At 41.2% G+C, this 13,976-nt stretch overlaps 1 protein-coding gene across 2 annotated transcripts in view; it reads left to right on the forward strand.

The window, feature by feature from the left end:
* MPZL1 (myelin protein zero like 1) overlaps positions 1-13,976 on the forward strand; it is a 64,801-nt gene that overhangs the window by 26,276 nt on the left and 24,549 nt on the right. The gene's annotated exons all lie outside the window — the stretch shown is intronic.

Raw genomic sequence — 13,976 nt, forward strand, 5'->3', positions numbered from 1 at the left:
GATTTAGGCTATCCATGTTTGGCAGGAACACCACGGAAGTAACATTCTGTTCTTCTCAGTGCCTGACCTAAGGAGAAAGGTGCTGCTCATTTGTTCCACTACTGGTGATGTTGACTTTGATCCTTGGTTAAGGTGTTGTCTGCCGTGTTTCTCCACTCTAAAGTAACTGTTTTTTTTCCCCTTTGTAATTAATAACTATCTTGTGGGTAATTCTTTGAAATTAGGCAACTCTCATGTTTCTCCTTAATCTTTCACTCACAATATTATCTTTTTATGAAGACAGAAGGAAAATAATAACATTTTAGTAGGAGTCCCATCAAAATGGTTGTGATGTTTAAAAAAATAACTTCAAGGAACATGGAGTAGTTATTTGACAAATATAATCATGTAGAATTACCTACTATTAGGAATTAAATGTATGCGCCAGGTGTGGTGGCTCACATCTGTAATCCCGGAACTTTGGGAGGCTGAGGCGGGCGGATCGTGAGGTCAGGAGTTCGAGACCATCCTGGCCAACATGGTGAAACTCCATCTCTACTAAAGATACAAAAAATTAGCCAGGCGTGGTGGCTCACGCCTGTAATCCCAGCTACTCAGGAGGCTGAGGCAGGAGAATCGCTTGAACCCAGGAGGCGGAGGTTGCAGTGAGCCGAGATGGCGCCATTGTACTCCAGCCTGGGCAACAGGATAAGACTCCATCTCAAAAAAAAAAAGAAAGTAAATGTATGCAATACTTAAGTTTTTAAAAATATCCCTCACATATCTAAAGTCAGTTTGCAAGTTTATACATGTAAAAATAATTTCATTTGTTAGTAGTGTTGTTTTTTAAAGATTTAGAGATGAGTCAACTCGTGGAAATTTTTCTGTTTTTCCAGTATTGCAGGCAGAATGAAACTAACAAAAATCCTTTGGGAAAAAAATTATTCCAATAAATTTTCCAATAATTATTCCAAATGTCTCTTCTTTTCCTCCCTTTTTTGTATATCTTTACAACTCAACCAAAAAGTCCACTGTTACCATATCAAGCCTGCTTAAGAATCCTTCGTGGTGCCCACTTCCTACAGGATCAAGTTCCAGCTCATCTGAATTCAGACTACCTTTTCATCTTAAAACTTTTCCTCTATTCTAGCCAAATTAATCTCCATAATTCATCTTTAAACATCGTCTCACGTTTTTCTGTCTCTGCAAAATGCCCTTTCAATCTATTTTGAGTCTTCTCAGTATACCAGATAAAGTTCAAGTGCATCTTTCATAAAATATTCCCTGACCTCTTCATTTTTCAAATTTTGACTCTAATTAGCTACCTGTAGTCTGATTGCTATTTTAGGGGGATAGTTTAGTAGGAACTTATCTTAGGGAAGGTAAGGTGGCATAAACAATAAGATGCAGACCAGGCAGTGCCGACTGCCTGCTTGGAGGGCCATTTTCCCATGCCCTGCACTGTGCCATACCCTGCATACTGTAGGGACACAAAGTTTGTTGTATACATTATTGCATATATTTCCGTGTACAGTATCTAATGAGACTCGTCCCACTCAGAACTTAGGATTTATTATCTATTCAATAAATAAATTGTTCAATTGATATTGTCTTTTAAAAATTCTGATAAAGCCAGCATCTCAATAGGAAGTAGGAGCAGATGTTTCCCTTCCTTTACTCATATTTTACTTTCGGTTCAAGGGTGAGTGTTTACCCTTTGAACTCTTTCTGGCAGTGACGAATCAGTGCTGATTAACCTGTACTCTTTTGCCAGATTTTTCTAGGAGCCAGAGAGAGCTTGACTAGAGTTAGGCATCCATTTAAGGGCAGGTTGGTTTCCTTATTTTAGGAAAAAAAAATAGTGCTTATATGTTTCATTAATTATAACTTCACTTTACAGGGAACCAAAAAATTCGGTGTTATCTGTTCACTCTTTTTGAAGTGTTCTTTGAGAGCTCTCTGACCACCAGGTAGTGTAGTAGGTGCTGGGCACACCGAAGGCAAGTTAAGGTGGAGTTCCATGGCTCAAGGAGTTGTGAGTCTAACAGGGGAGCTGGAGTTAATTGCAGGGGAGATTGTGCTTTTCACTGAAAGGTGTGTCTTCAGTAGACTACAGCCAGAGTCGTGTGAGAAATACTGAAGAGTGTGGCAGAAGAAGAGGTGGTGAGATCAGGGAGGGCTTTACCAAAATGACGTTCAGGTGGAGTCTTGAAATTCTGTAAACTTTCAGAGGTCGGCCTCGTTCCAAGCTGTGTTAGTGCAGCCCCGAGATATGCTGGCTGCGTGGCATGTTAGGGAAGTGAGAGCAAGCTGATACCAGCTCACCACCAACAGCCTTTGCCAAATGTAAAGCAGGAAAAGGAGGGTTACTTTGAAAAGCCTAGTGTGCCATGCTGATAATTATGGACTTTATGAAGCAATAGAGGAGCTTTTAAATGTATTTTCAATAGGAAATTGTCATGGACAAATCTGCGTTAAATTCAGATCTCATTAAGAACGAGTCCAAAGGATAACTCTACAGTAAACACATCTTGAAAGTACTCACAGCTGTAACAAAGGCGAAGTATTTCTTTCTCCATTTAATTTACCTTCCCCTAGGTGATTGGTTTGTGGTTAGGCCGTTTGTCCAGCTGCAGCAGATGGGTTTTACACCGTGAAGTAAACTTGAATTTCTTTCTTTCTTTCTTTCTTTTTTTTTTTTTTTTGAGACGGAGTCTCGCTCTGTCACCCAGGCTGGAGTGCAGTGGTGCGATCTCGGCTCACTGCAGCCTCCGCCTCCCGGGTTTAAGCGATTCTCCTACCTCAGTCTCCCAGGTAGCTGGGATTACAGGCGCCCGCCATCACACCTGGCAAATTTTCGTATTTTTGGTAGAGACGGGGTTTCACCATGTTGTCCAGTTGGTCTCAAACTCCTGACCTCAGGTGATCCACCCGCCTGAGCTTCCCAAAGTGTTGGGATTACAGGTGTGAGCCACCGCTCCCGGCCTTTGAATTTCTTAAAACCAAGCAGAACAGTGATTTTCAAGCTCTCTTTAGTAGATTCTAGTAGCTGAGCTTTATTTATTTATTTGAGACGGTCTCACTCTGTCACCCAGGCTGGAGTGCAGTGGCCTGATCTCCGTTTGCTGCAACCTCTGCCTCCTGGGCTCAAGCGATCCTTCCCACTCAGCCTCCCAAGTAGCTGAGACTACAGGTGTGCGCCATAGGCTTGGCTAACTTTTTGTATTTTTGGTAGAGATGGGGTTTCACCATGTTACCCAGGCTGGTCTTGAACTCCTGAGCTCAAGCGATCCACCCATCTCAGCCCCCCAAAGTGCTGGGATTACAGGCGTGAGCCACCGCACCTGGCACAGCTGCACTTCAGAGCTTCCAAATGCTTAGTGCATATTTCATTTGTTTCCAAAGTACATTTTAAACCATTAAAATCACAATAAAAAATAGCACACACACTTGTGGGTGGTTTTATATATAATTTGTGGACTTTGGACACCAATGTCGTGTTAACTCAGGCTGCCACTGCAGTCTTCAGAATAAAGTAGATTTTTGTAATTTTTCTCTGTCGACATGGAAACTTATACAAGTGTGTTACTGATTAAGAAGCTGAGTAGAGCACTGCCCTGGTATTTTGAAAAGTTCAGGTTCATGCATGTGCACTAATATGTATTTTACAAGTGAACATACCTATACCTGCAGTCAAATGCCAGGCAAGGCGTGGCTCATCTGCTTCAGGCGTGGTCTTATTGTATAATAGCATCATAAGTGAAGTCCCAACATCTCATTTGTGTGCTGGGTAGTAATTACATGTTTCAAATCACCTGGGGGCTTTTTAAACTTCCTGATATCCAGACCATCCCCCTTACCAATTAAATCAGAATTCCTGGAGGTAGGGGTAGGACCCCAGGCACTACTATTCTTTTAAGACTTAGACTGTTTAGAGAAGTTTTTGGATAATGATGATAACACATCATTATTATCACCCAAAGACCATTGTATTTATCTTAGGGTTCGTTATTTCTGTTGTACGTTTTATGGGTTTCTACAGATGTACAATGACATATATCTATTATTATGATATCATATAGAGTAATTTAATATTTTTCAGTAGGCAGTATTTTTAAATTTTTTAAAAAGTTTGCTGTATTTTGGAGGAGAGTGATATACTCTTATTGCCATCAACCATAGGCGTATTCTTTCCAATCTCTTGTTCTGTCCTCATATAAATAATTGTATTGGCCTTTTCTGGTTTCAGTTAAATTTTGGTTCATATATCTTCAAACATACTATAAACTGGATAAGATTTGAGAGCTCAGAAAGATAGATTTAAGGTACAGTGGTCTTTTTCCTGAAGAGCATTTTTAATATGCCATTTCAGCACCTGGGAAGTGTAAACTATGTGAGAGTGTTATTTTCCTATCTATCAGCTATGCCTCCAGAGCTTTCAACATGTTCTTTATGTTAAGCATTTTAGTCCACTGTACTCTAGCAGAGGTAAAATCTGATTGTTCTACCAAAAGTTCCTTATTTTCATCTGCTTGCTAAGAACTGAGAAATGTTTGGATGCTTTATGCAGATGATACAATTCAAGCTAACTGCAACTGGGGCATTTGTGTTGCCTGCTTCGTGTTTTGAGCCTTTAGTATTTAATGGAAGCCTGCGCTGTGGAAGATCTCCTAATGCACTTTGTGCATCCCAGCGGCCATGCACGGTGCTTCTGCAGCCGCACTGTAGATGTTTGTTTATTTGTCTCCACTAGACTGTCAGTACATTCGAGTAGAGGCTGAGTTTCAGTGTGGGTTTGAAATAATGAATGGTTGATTGAAGAAAGGAGACCATTTGCAGGAGAGAGAGAGAGATGAACAGTACATATATAGAGGAGGGCAAGAAGAAATCCCAGGGCTTTAAAAAGTCAAGTGATTAGTTCAATGACTGGCCTGATTCAGGACCCTTTGAGCATTTCTCATTTGAGGAACAGAAAGATCTTTGTTGGTACAAAAAAGGTTAAGGATAGATATGTGGCCAGCTGGACATCGATCATGAGCGGAAGGAATTGACTCTGAGAGGGATTTGGTAATCTTGTGTGTTAGTAAAAGTACATGGTTTTTTTGTTTGTTTGTTTGTTTTGTTTTGTTTTGTTTTTGACAGTCTCACTCTGTCACACAGGCTGGAGTGTAGTTGCACAATCACAGCTCACTGCAGCCTCCACCTCCCAGGCCCAGGCAATCCTCCCTATCTCAGCCCCCTGAGTAGCTGAGATCATGAGATTACAGGTTTGAGCCACTATGCCCAGCTAATATTTTTTTGTAAAGACGAGGGCTGGTCTTGAACTCCAGGGCTCAGACCACCGTCCTGCCTCCGCCTCCCAAAATGCTGGGATTATAGGTGTGAGCCACCTTGTCTGGCTGGATTTTTTTTTTTTTTTTTTTTTTTTTGTAATCAAATGTTTCAAAAGGTGAGTCTCCTTTGGGATGATTCTCTCACACAGAAAGATGATTCTTGGAGGAAACATATCTAAGCATCCTCCAAGGTAGTGTCAGCGTTCAAAGTTGACCCCAAATCATCTCCTCAGACACTTTTTATGTTGGGCATTATGCTGAAGCCATTTGTTGTAGAGCAAGTTGATTTTTATGGCTGAGCTTATCTGAGTTTAGTTTGATATATTGTATTCTTTATTGATTCATTCATTCATTCACTGATTCATTCATTTTTCCTGACATTCAAACAAGTGTTTGTTGAACACATTGTGAAAGGGCTAGGCATTTGTCAGGTAATGAGGATATAATGGTAAACAAGGTAGACACAGCCCTTTGCCCTCTGAGGGGTGCAGACAACCAGTCATTTAGTGGGATGTGAGGAGAGCATTGACAAGGAAAGGACAGGATGCCTGGGAGCACGGGGTGGGGAGTGTGGGGCAGACGCTAGGAAGAAGTCCCTTGAGATTAAGGCCTGAAGCATAACTTTAGACAAAGAGTGCAGAAGAGTGTGTTCCTGACTAATGAAAAGCTTAGTTAATTAATACTTAGGGCTTGTTGAATGGAGTATACTTTTGCAGCCCTCCCCTACTTTGTGCCATCCAGCCGAGAGAGGTCTACAATAGCAGCCCTGATTCGCGAGAGGAAAGAGCCCACTTCAGCTGCAGGGTGGCCCTGTTCCCAGGAGAGATTTGAGTCTGACCCCACAGTGGCAGCAAGGCAGCTCTGTGCATGCGTTATCTCCACAGCACACGTCGTTGAGTCAGCTTTACTTTATCCAGCCTGATTGTAGAAGTCACAGTAGACACTGTGAGGGAATCGTGTGGAATTTTCACTGGAGCATTCTGAAACTTAAAAAGTAAATCTTTTATTGCTTTACTAATGTCTTCCTGTCTCTCTCTTTTGTAGAATTTTGATTGTAAAAAGTAAAATATATACAAAGAGTGTATGTGTGTACATTTTACACTATCAGTATTAAAATGAGCACCCATGTACTCGTGACCAGCCTAGGAAATAAAACATTACCAATAGTGTGTGCCTTTCATTTCCTGCCTCCTCCACCCTGTTCCAGTTGTAACTACTACCCTGAATTTGTATTTAGTATTCTCTTTTGTTCCTCTCTCCTAGTATGTTTTAAAAGGTCATATTTTTGCTTACTAGGAGATATTACAATATCAGACTCTTGCTGTGTACCAACAGAGAACAAGAGATAGGTCAGAACGCTGTTTAAATAGATTGCTTGATTGTACTCTTTTAAGCAGGAGTTTATACTGGTAACATCAAAGTGCTTAAAAAAATTCACAACAAAAGCCTTTTTCAATTACAAGGAAAACCTTAACGCAGTGTGTTAAAAAGATAAGGTTTCTAGGGGCCGGGTGAGGTGGCTTATACCTTTAATCCCAGCACTTTGGGAGGCCAAGGCGGGTGGATCACTTGAGGTCAGGAGTTCAAGACCAGCCTGACCAACATGGTGAAACCCCGTCTCTACTTAAAAAAATAGAAAAATGAGCTAGGTGTGGTGGTGCGCACCTGTAGTCCCAGCTACTCAGGAGGTTGAGGCCAGAGAGTCACTTGAACCCAGGAGGCGGAGGTTGCAGTGAGTTGAGATTGCTCCACTGCACTCCAGCCTGAACAGAGCAAGACTCTTGTCTCAAAAAAAAAAAAAAAAGATAAAGTTTTTTTACAAACTGGTATGCTATAAATGGACCCAGTAGTAACATGACATGGAATTGCTTCAACCAGTAACAGCTTCAGTATCCCTGCCTGTGTTTCCTGCTCTGAACGTGTTTATTTGTTCCTAATAATGCTGCCACAGTGTATTTCAAATGATTGTATGGTATGAGAGTTTGAATTTACTTGGAGTAAGATCATCTTGGCATGTAGTTGGGAGACATTATTTACACTATTGTTTCAGTAATTCAGAATATTGAAATAGGTCAGTCATGTCAGGAAATAGCCTGTTAGGTGAACCACTCTTGAATTTGCCTTTTTCTTTGTGATTGTGATGGATGTTGTTTTGTTTTCCATCTTTACTTTTTTGTTTTCTTTCTGAAATGTTCTGGTTGTCCATCCAAATTGTAAGAATATTACGTTTTGAATATCCTTTGATTATTGTAAAAATGACCTCTAGTCAGATGATTCCACAGACTTTTTGATTACTTGTCAAATGACTTCGTGGGCTTTTTTCATTTGAATTGATCTCCTATTTTGAGGGTCAGTATATCACTTACTTCATTGCTAAATGATACCTCTGAGCAACGCAGTACCTTTTAGAAAGCTTATTCCCCAGAGTACTCTAAGAGAAGGGTTATTTGGATTTTATTTGTTTATATTCTTGCCCTTTAAACTCTAGCATAACTCAGCAGGAGTTCTCTACTCCTTATAGGACTGTTCCCCAGAGAGAAAGTAAGCTCAGCAGCTGTCATTTACATGTTGATGTTTGTATGCAAGTTTATGTGGAGCTCAGAATCCAAAGTTGGCAGGATATGAAAACGTTTGTATATCATTTAATCTGTTTTATTTCATTTCATTTCTGTGTTTTTATTCTCAAAGCAATTTTATTCAGGAATCAACAGGCTTTTTAAAATCCATCTATAGTTTTTGAACCAAAGCTTGAACCAAATGTAGTAATACATTTCACAGCCATTTTTGCCACTATGCCGTAATTATAAATCTTCGGCCTCAAAGAAACCTATTTAATCTCTTATTCAGATTGAGATTCTAGTCTTCAGTGACATGGAATATAGATTAGAACAATGGTTTCTGTATATCTCAATGGTCTTTACATTTGCATTTTTAGCCATTTTAACTAGCCCCTAAAAACTCTCTTATGACTCTGCGGATGAGCTGTCTGAATTCAACAATAATTTTACTATGTATTTCCATAATACTCCTAGTCATTTAAAAAAAGGCAGGGGAATGGACAAAGCAAACCATTCCCAATTGTTTAAGAAACCAGTGAGCACATCCCTTGCTCGGACTGCATGGAATACAGCCTGAGAGGGTAACCTGTGATTTCGTTTCTCTCTTGAGCCACACAGGAGAACAGTTCTAACAAGATGCCATTCGTGCTCTTTGTAGTTGGTCAGAAACTGCTGCTCTGTGCTTGGCAAAAGTTGATTTGAATTTTAGATGCTGTGTGCAAGGAAACCATGTGTAGTTTTAAGCAAGGATCTTCACTAAAATTTCTCCCTACCATCAGCTACGTAGAGCACCCAGCTCTCAGCATTTGACACAGTTGGCCATGCGTCATGATTTCCTAGGATACCTTTGGTCTCTTTGTCCATAGCATTCTCTATCTGGGGTACACTCACCATAGGCAGAGGAAAAACATGGTGACCAGGGTGGCTGCTGCAACATATTTGAGGGGGGTCAGGGTAGGCAGTGAGGTCCGAGAGGTAGTCAGGAGAGTTAGCTCATGTAGGACTTTGTGGGGCACATGAGGACTGACTGGCCTGATCTGGCTGATGGGATACCCTTAGAGGATTTTCAGTAGAACAGTGATATGATTCGACCTGAATTTTAACGAGATCTCTTTGGCCTCTCTGTGGACTAGTTGCTGTGAAGTGGGGAAGGCTGGAGGAGGCAGACACCAATTAGGAAGCTATCAATACTTAATTCAGGTGAAAGATGACAGTGACTTGGACCAAGATGGTGACACTAAATGAGGCAGAGAGAGAGCAGTTTCTAGATAGGTTTCTAAGTAGAGATGACTTGTGTAGCTGACAGCTTGGAGGAAAGTTGTGCAAATGAGAGGAGTCACAAACTAGTTCAGGGTTTTGGTCTCAGCCACTAGAAAACCAGTGTTGCCATTCACTGATTTGGAGAAGCCCATGAAAAGGAAGTTTGGGGGTTGGGAATCAGGAGTTTAATTTGGACATATTAAATTTGAGATGATGCCAATTATATCCAAGCAAAGTTGAATAGGCTGTGTGTGTGTGTATACAGGTGTCATCAGGTGTGTGTATATACAGGTGTGTGTATACTGTGTGTATACAGGTGTCATCAGCATTTGGGAGCATTTGAAACTGGATGAGGTCACCAAGAGAAGGAATGTTAAGTAGACAAGCAGTCAGAGAAATGATGTGGGCTCTTAATCATATAGAGGTCAGGAGAACCAGGGAACGAGCAGTCAATGAGATAAGAGAATCAAGAGGGAGAGGCATTCCAAAAGCTAAACTGTTCAAAAACAAAACAAAAAGTTTTAGGAGGGAGTAACTGTCAGAGGTTTCAGATAGGGCAATAAGACAAGATTTGAGAATTAATCATAGAGATCATTGCATTCCTTAACAAAAACAGTTTCTATGGAGTAACGGAGATGAAAGCCTAAATTGGATTTATTCAAGAGAACAGAGGAGGAGAGAAATTGGACACAGTGTGTACAGACAGTTCTTTCAAGATTGGTAAAATAAAGGAGGACAAAGGGGCCAGAGCTGCAGGGAGATGCAGGGTCAAGATTTTTTTCTCTAAACCTGGGATATAAATATAAGTATATGTGTTTATATTGCTGCTGGTGGTAATTCAGTAGTGAGTGAAAAATTCAGAAGAGGGAGAATTGCTGGATCAATGAATGTCCTTAGGTAGGCAAGAGATGAGATGCAATGTGCAGTAGAGAGGTTCATCCTGGAGAGGAATGCAGACAGACACTTTCTTCATAGGAGCGCAAGGAAAGCAGAATGGGCACGGATGCAGGGAGGTGGGTAGCTATGGTATCTGGACATAGGGAGGTTCTCTTCTCATTGCTTCTGTTTTCTCAATGAAATAAGCAGCTCAGTCATTAGCTGGGAGTGAGAAACCAGAGGAAGTGGTAATTTGAGGTTAGAGAGGAAGGTTTAAAATAGTTCTCCAGGGCACTAGAAAGCAGATGGACTAGGGCAATGTGGATGGATTGCCAGACAGCATTGAGTCCCTTTGAGATTAGTGACCCTAAATTTAAGGCGAAAATAGTCAGTGGGATTGTGTGCTTTTGTCCAGCTGTGGTCAGCCACCCTGGTGGAGATGCACAGTGGGTAAAGAATTGAATTTAACCAGGATAGACGTTTGGCCAGGTGAAGGCCCTGAAGGGAGAGGCAAGAAAGCTGATTGTGTATTCTAGGCTGTGAGTATAATGGTGGCTTATGGGGTTTAATCTGAGTAAAGCAAATGAAGACATGCTGGGGTTTTAGTTTTTGATGCAGCTTAGGGATCAATGAACTCAGGGTTTTGGAGGATGTTGGAAAGCTAAGAGGTGGTCAGTTAGGGAGTAGAGAAGCCTGAAACCGTGATTCTGGAGTGGGTGCAGGTACTGATGATAGGGTCTAGAGCTAGTGATTCTCAGCCGGGGGGTTTCGCCTCTGAGGAGGCATTTGCAATGTCTGGAGACGTTTTTGGTTGTCATAACTGGAGGCAGAGGAGGTACTGCTGTCATCTGGTAGAGGCCAGGGGTGCTGCTCAACATCCTACAAGGCATGTCAGTAGTGCTGAGGTTGAGAAGCCCTGGTTTAGGGTATGATAAAATGAAAACTTCAGCTGAATTTAAATTTAAAGGAGTTTAAATGAACAATGAATGAATTGCGAATTGGGCAGCCTTCTGAGCCAAGGTAGTCTCAGAGATGCCAGCACAGCCATGTGGTGGAAGAAGATTTATGTACAGGAAAATGAAAGTGATGTACAGAAAACGGGAGTGAGGTACAGAAACAGCTGCATTGATTATAGCTTGGCATTTGCCTTATTTGAACACAATTTGAACAGTTGGCTACATTTGATTGGCCAAAACTCGGTGATTGGCACAAGGTGATTGGCTACGGCCTGTTTACACCTATACTTGTTATAGTTCACAGTGTACAGAAAAACCCTTATGCTGAACTTAAAATATGTAAGGAGGCAGCTTTAGGCTAAATTTGATTGAACAGGTATGACCGTAGAAATGAGTGGCTGGGGTAGGCCAGCCACTTTTACCCAGATTGTTGGAGAAGAGAAACAGACTAAGGTTTTAGAAAGTTTATCTTACGACTGATGAAATCTCCAAAAATGATGACAAGAGTAGTATTAGAGAAAAGTGTAGATAGCCAGGGATGGAAGGAAGCTAATTTCTCAGTGTGTGGAGTCATTTTCTTTTTCTTGAGCTAGCTGATAGGCTAGCTTTGGATTTCATAATCCTGGCTAAGAGCTACACATTCAAATTAGCCAAAGAGTGTTGTGTGTTTTTAAAAAAGTCACCTGTTTATTAACTAACTTTGGTGTAACGAAATCTTTGTCTTAAAATAGATGCCTAAAAGCCGTTTGGGAATTTGGTTAGTCTTTTTGCTCAAAATTCCGTGACTGTAAACTTGGACGCGTGGTCTAATTCCATCTTTAAATAATGTTTCAGGATGACAACTCTTGCAACCAGGCCTTGAGGAAGGGATCTGGTTTAAGAAAATCCTTGAGAAGGCCAGGTGCAGGGGCTCACGTCTATAATCCCAGCACTTTGCGAGGCTGAGGCCGGTAAATCACCTGAGGTCAGGAGTTCGAGACCAGCCTGGCCAACATGGTGAAACCCCCGTCTCTACTAAAAATACAAAAATCAGCCGGGCATCGTGGCAGGCATCTGTAATCCCAGCTACTCAGGAGGCTGAGACAGGAGAATTGCTTGAACCCAGGAGGCAGAGGTTGTGCCACTGCATGCCAGCCTGGGTCACAAGATTGAGACTTGGGAAAAGAAAAAAAAAGAAAGAAAGAGAAAATCCTTAAGAAACCTTATTTATAGACTTTAGAGACTGTGGCTTTCCAGTACTTACCACCATGGAGAAAACTAGTCAAAATCACACAGAGTGAATAAGGGTTGCAAGCCAGTGCTGCTTCCTGGAATAAGCTGGTCCAGTAGTCTAGTCTTGTGCTTTGTCCTTCATTTTGAACTCAAGTGCCCTGGGGCTACTTTTCTGCCTACCCACAATAGCAAGGAACTCTTTTGTTTGCATCGCCTCTGAAAGAAATGCTTGTTTTGAGGTTTGGACCACAAATAATAATCTGTTGTTCCCTGAAATAATAATCCACCCTCTTTAGCAGAAAAAAAAATCTGCTTGATGCAGTATGGCTATCAGTTTATTTAAAAGAATAGCCAAAAGTGCCCATTGTGTCTTGAGAATAAACATTTGCAAGATGGTTGGGAGGAATGGGGGAGTACTCTTGTTCTCCTTGGCTGAGAGTCAGTTAAGTCTTCATGGAGAAAAAATTCTGAAAATGACCATCAGTCCTGGCTGACAATACTCTTCCTTATTCTGCCCATCTGTTACATTCTTTTTTTTTTTTTGAGACGGAGTCTTGCTCTGTCGCCCGGGCTGGAGTGCGGTGGCCAGTGGCCGAATCTCAGCTCACTGCAAGCTCCGCCTCCCGGGTTCACGCCATTCTCCTGCCTCAGTCTCGGGAGTAGCTGGGACTACAGGTGCCTGCCACCTCGCCCGGCTAGTTTTTTGTATTTTTAGTAGAGACGGGGTTTCACCGGGTTAGCCAGGATGGTTTCGATCTCCTGACCTCGTGATCCGCCCTGATCCGCCCATCTCGGCCTCCCAAAGTGCTGGTATTACAGGCTTGAGCCACCGCGCCCGGCCCCATCTGTTACATTCTAAGAATAATTGCAACACTGCAGATATTTATTCCAAACTATTTCTTTAAAAAATATCGAAGATGGATATTTTTAAGTTACCAATTTTAGGCCAAATAAGTTTTTTCTTTTTCTGACTTTCATTTTATCTGTGAAAGCCTTGCTTTTATAGCAGGATGTTCAAGTTAGCAATCTTTAACAATTTGGCAAATACTTTTAGCAACAATCCTTAACAATTCCTGCAGTTGCCTGTGATTGCAGATCTTGAAAAAAGAGCCATTTTTATATTCCAAGTGGTAGACACATTTTAATTACTATTTCCTGGGCTCAGGCTAACTGACAAAACTTGATGGGTAAAATGAAAATGTGATATACGGTGTAATCAGCTGTTTACTTACCTAGCACAGTGAAATCTTATGGTAGGTATGGTTTCACTAGCAAAACCAAAATAAGCATTTTTCTTCCTTAAGTTCTTTGTAAGAAAAGGATCAGTTAAATAATAAATGCGGCTTTAAAATGAAGTTATATCTTAGGATAGTTTTAATTGCATTACACATGGATGATGAGAAGAGGTCAGTGTGATAACAATTGCATAACAGATACACATCAGAACTACTTAAAGGAGTAAAAATACGCCCATCACATCATTAAAAATAGACCATCAGGGAAGCCACCAAGAAGTCCTTCAGAAGGTGAATGAATAAACTGTGGTACATCCATACAATTTGTATATTATTCAGCAATGAAAAGAAATGAGATATTATGCCACAAAAAGACATGGAAGAAAGTTAAATGCATATTACTAACAGAAGGAAGCCAACCTTAAAAGGCTACATGCTGCATGATTTTAACTAGATAACATTCTAGAAAAGGCAAACCTATAGAGACAGTATAAGGTCGGTGTTTGCCAGGGATGTGGGGGAAAGGAGGGCAGGAATAAACAGGTGTAGCACAGGAGATGCTTAGGG

Source organism: Piliocolobus tephrosceles, chromosome 1 (assembly GCF_002776525.5).
Source record: "Piliocolobus tephrosceles isolate RC106 chromosome 1, ASM277652v3, whole genome shotgun sequence".
Classification (NCBI taxonomy): Eukaryota; Metazoa; Chordata; class Mammalia; order Primates; family Cercopithecidae; genus Piliocolobus; species Piliocolobus tephrosceles.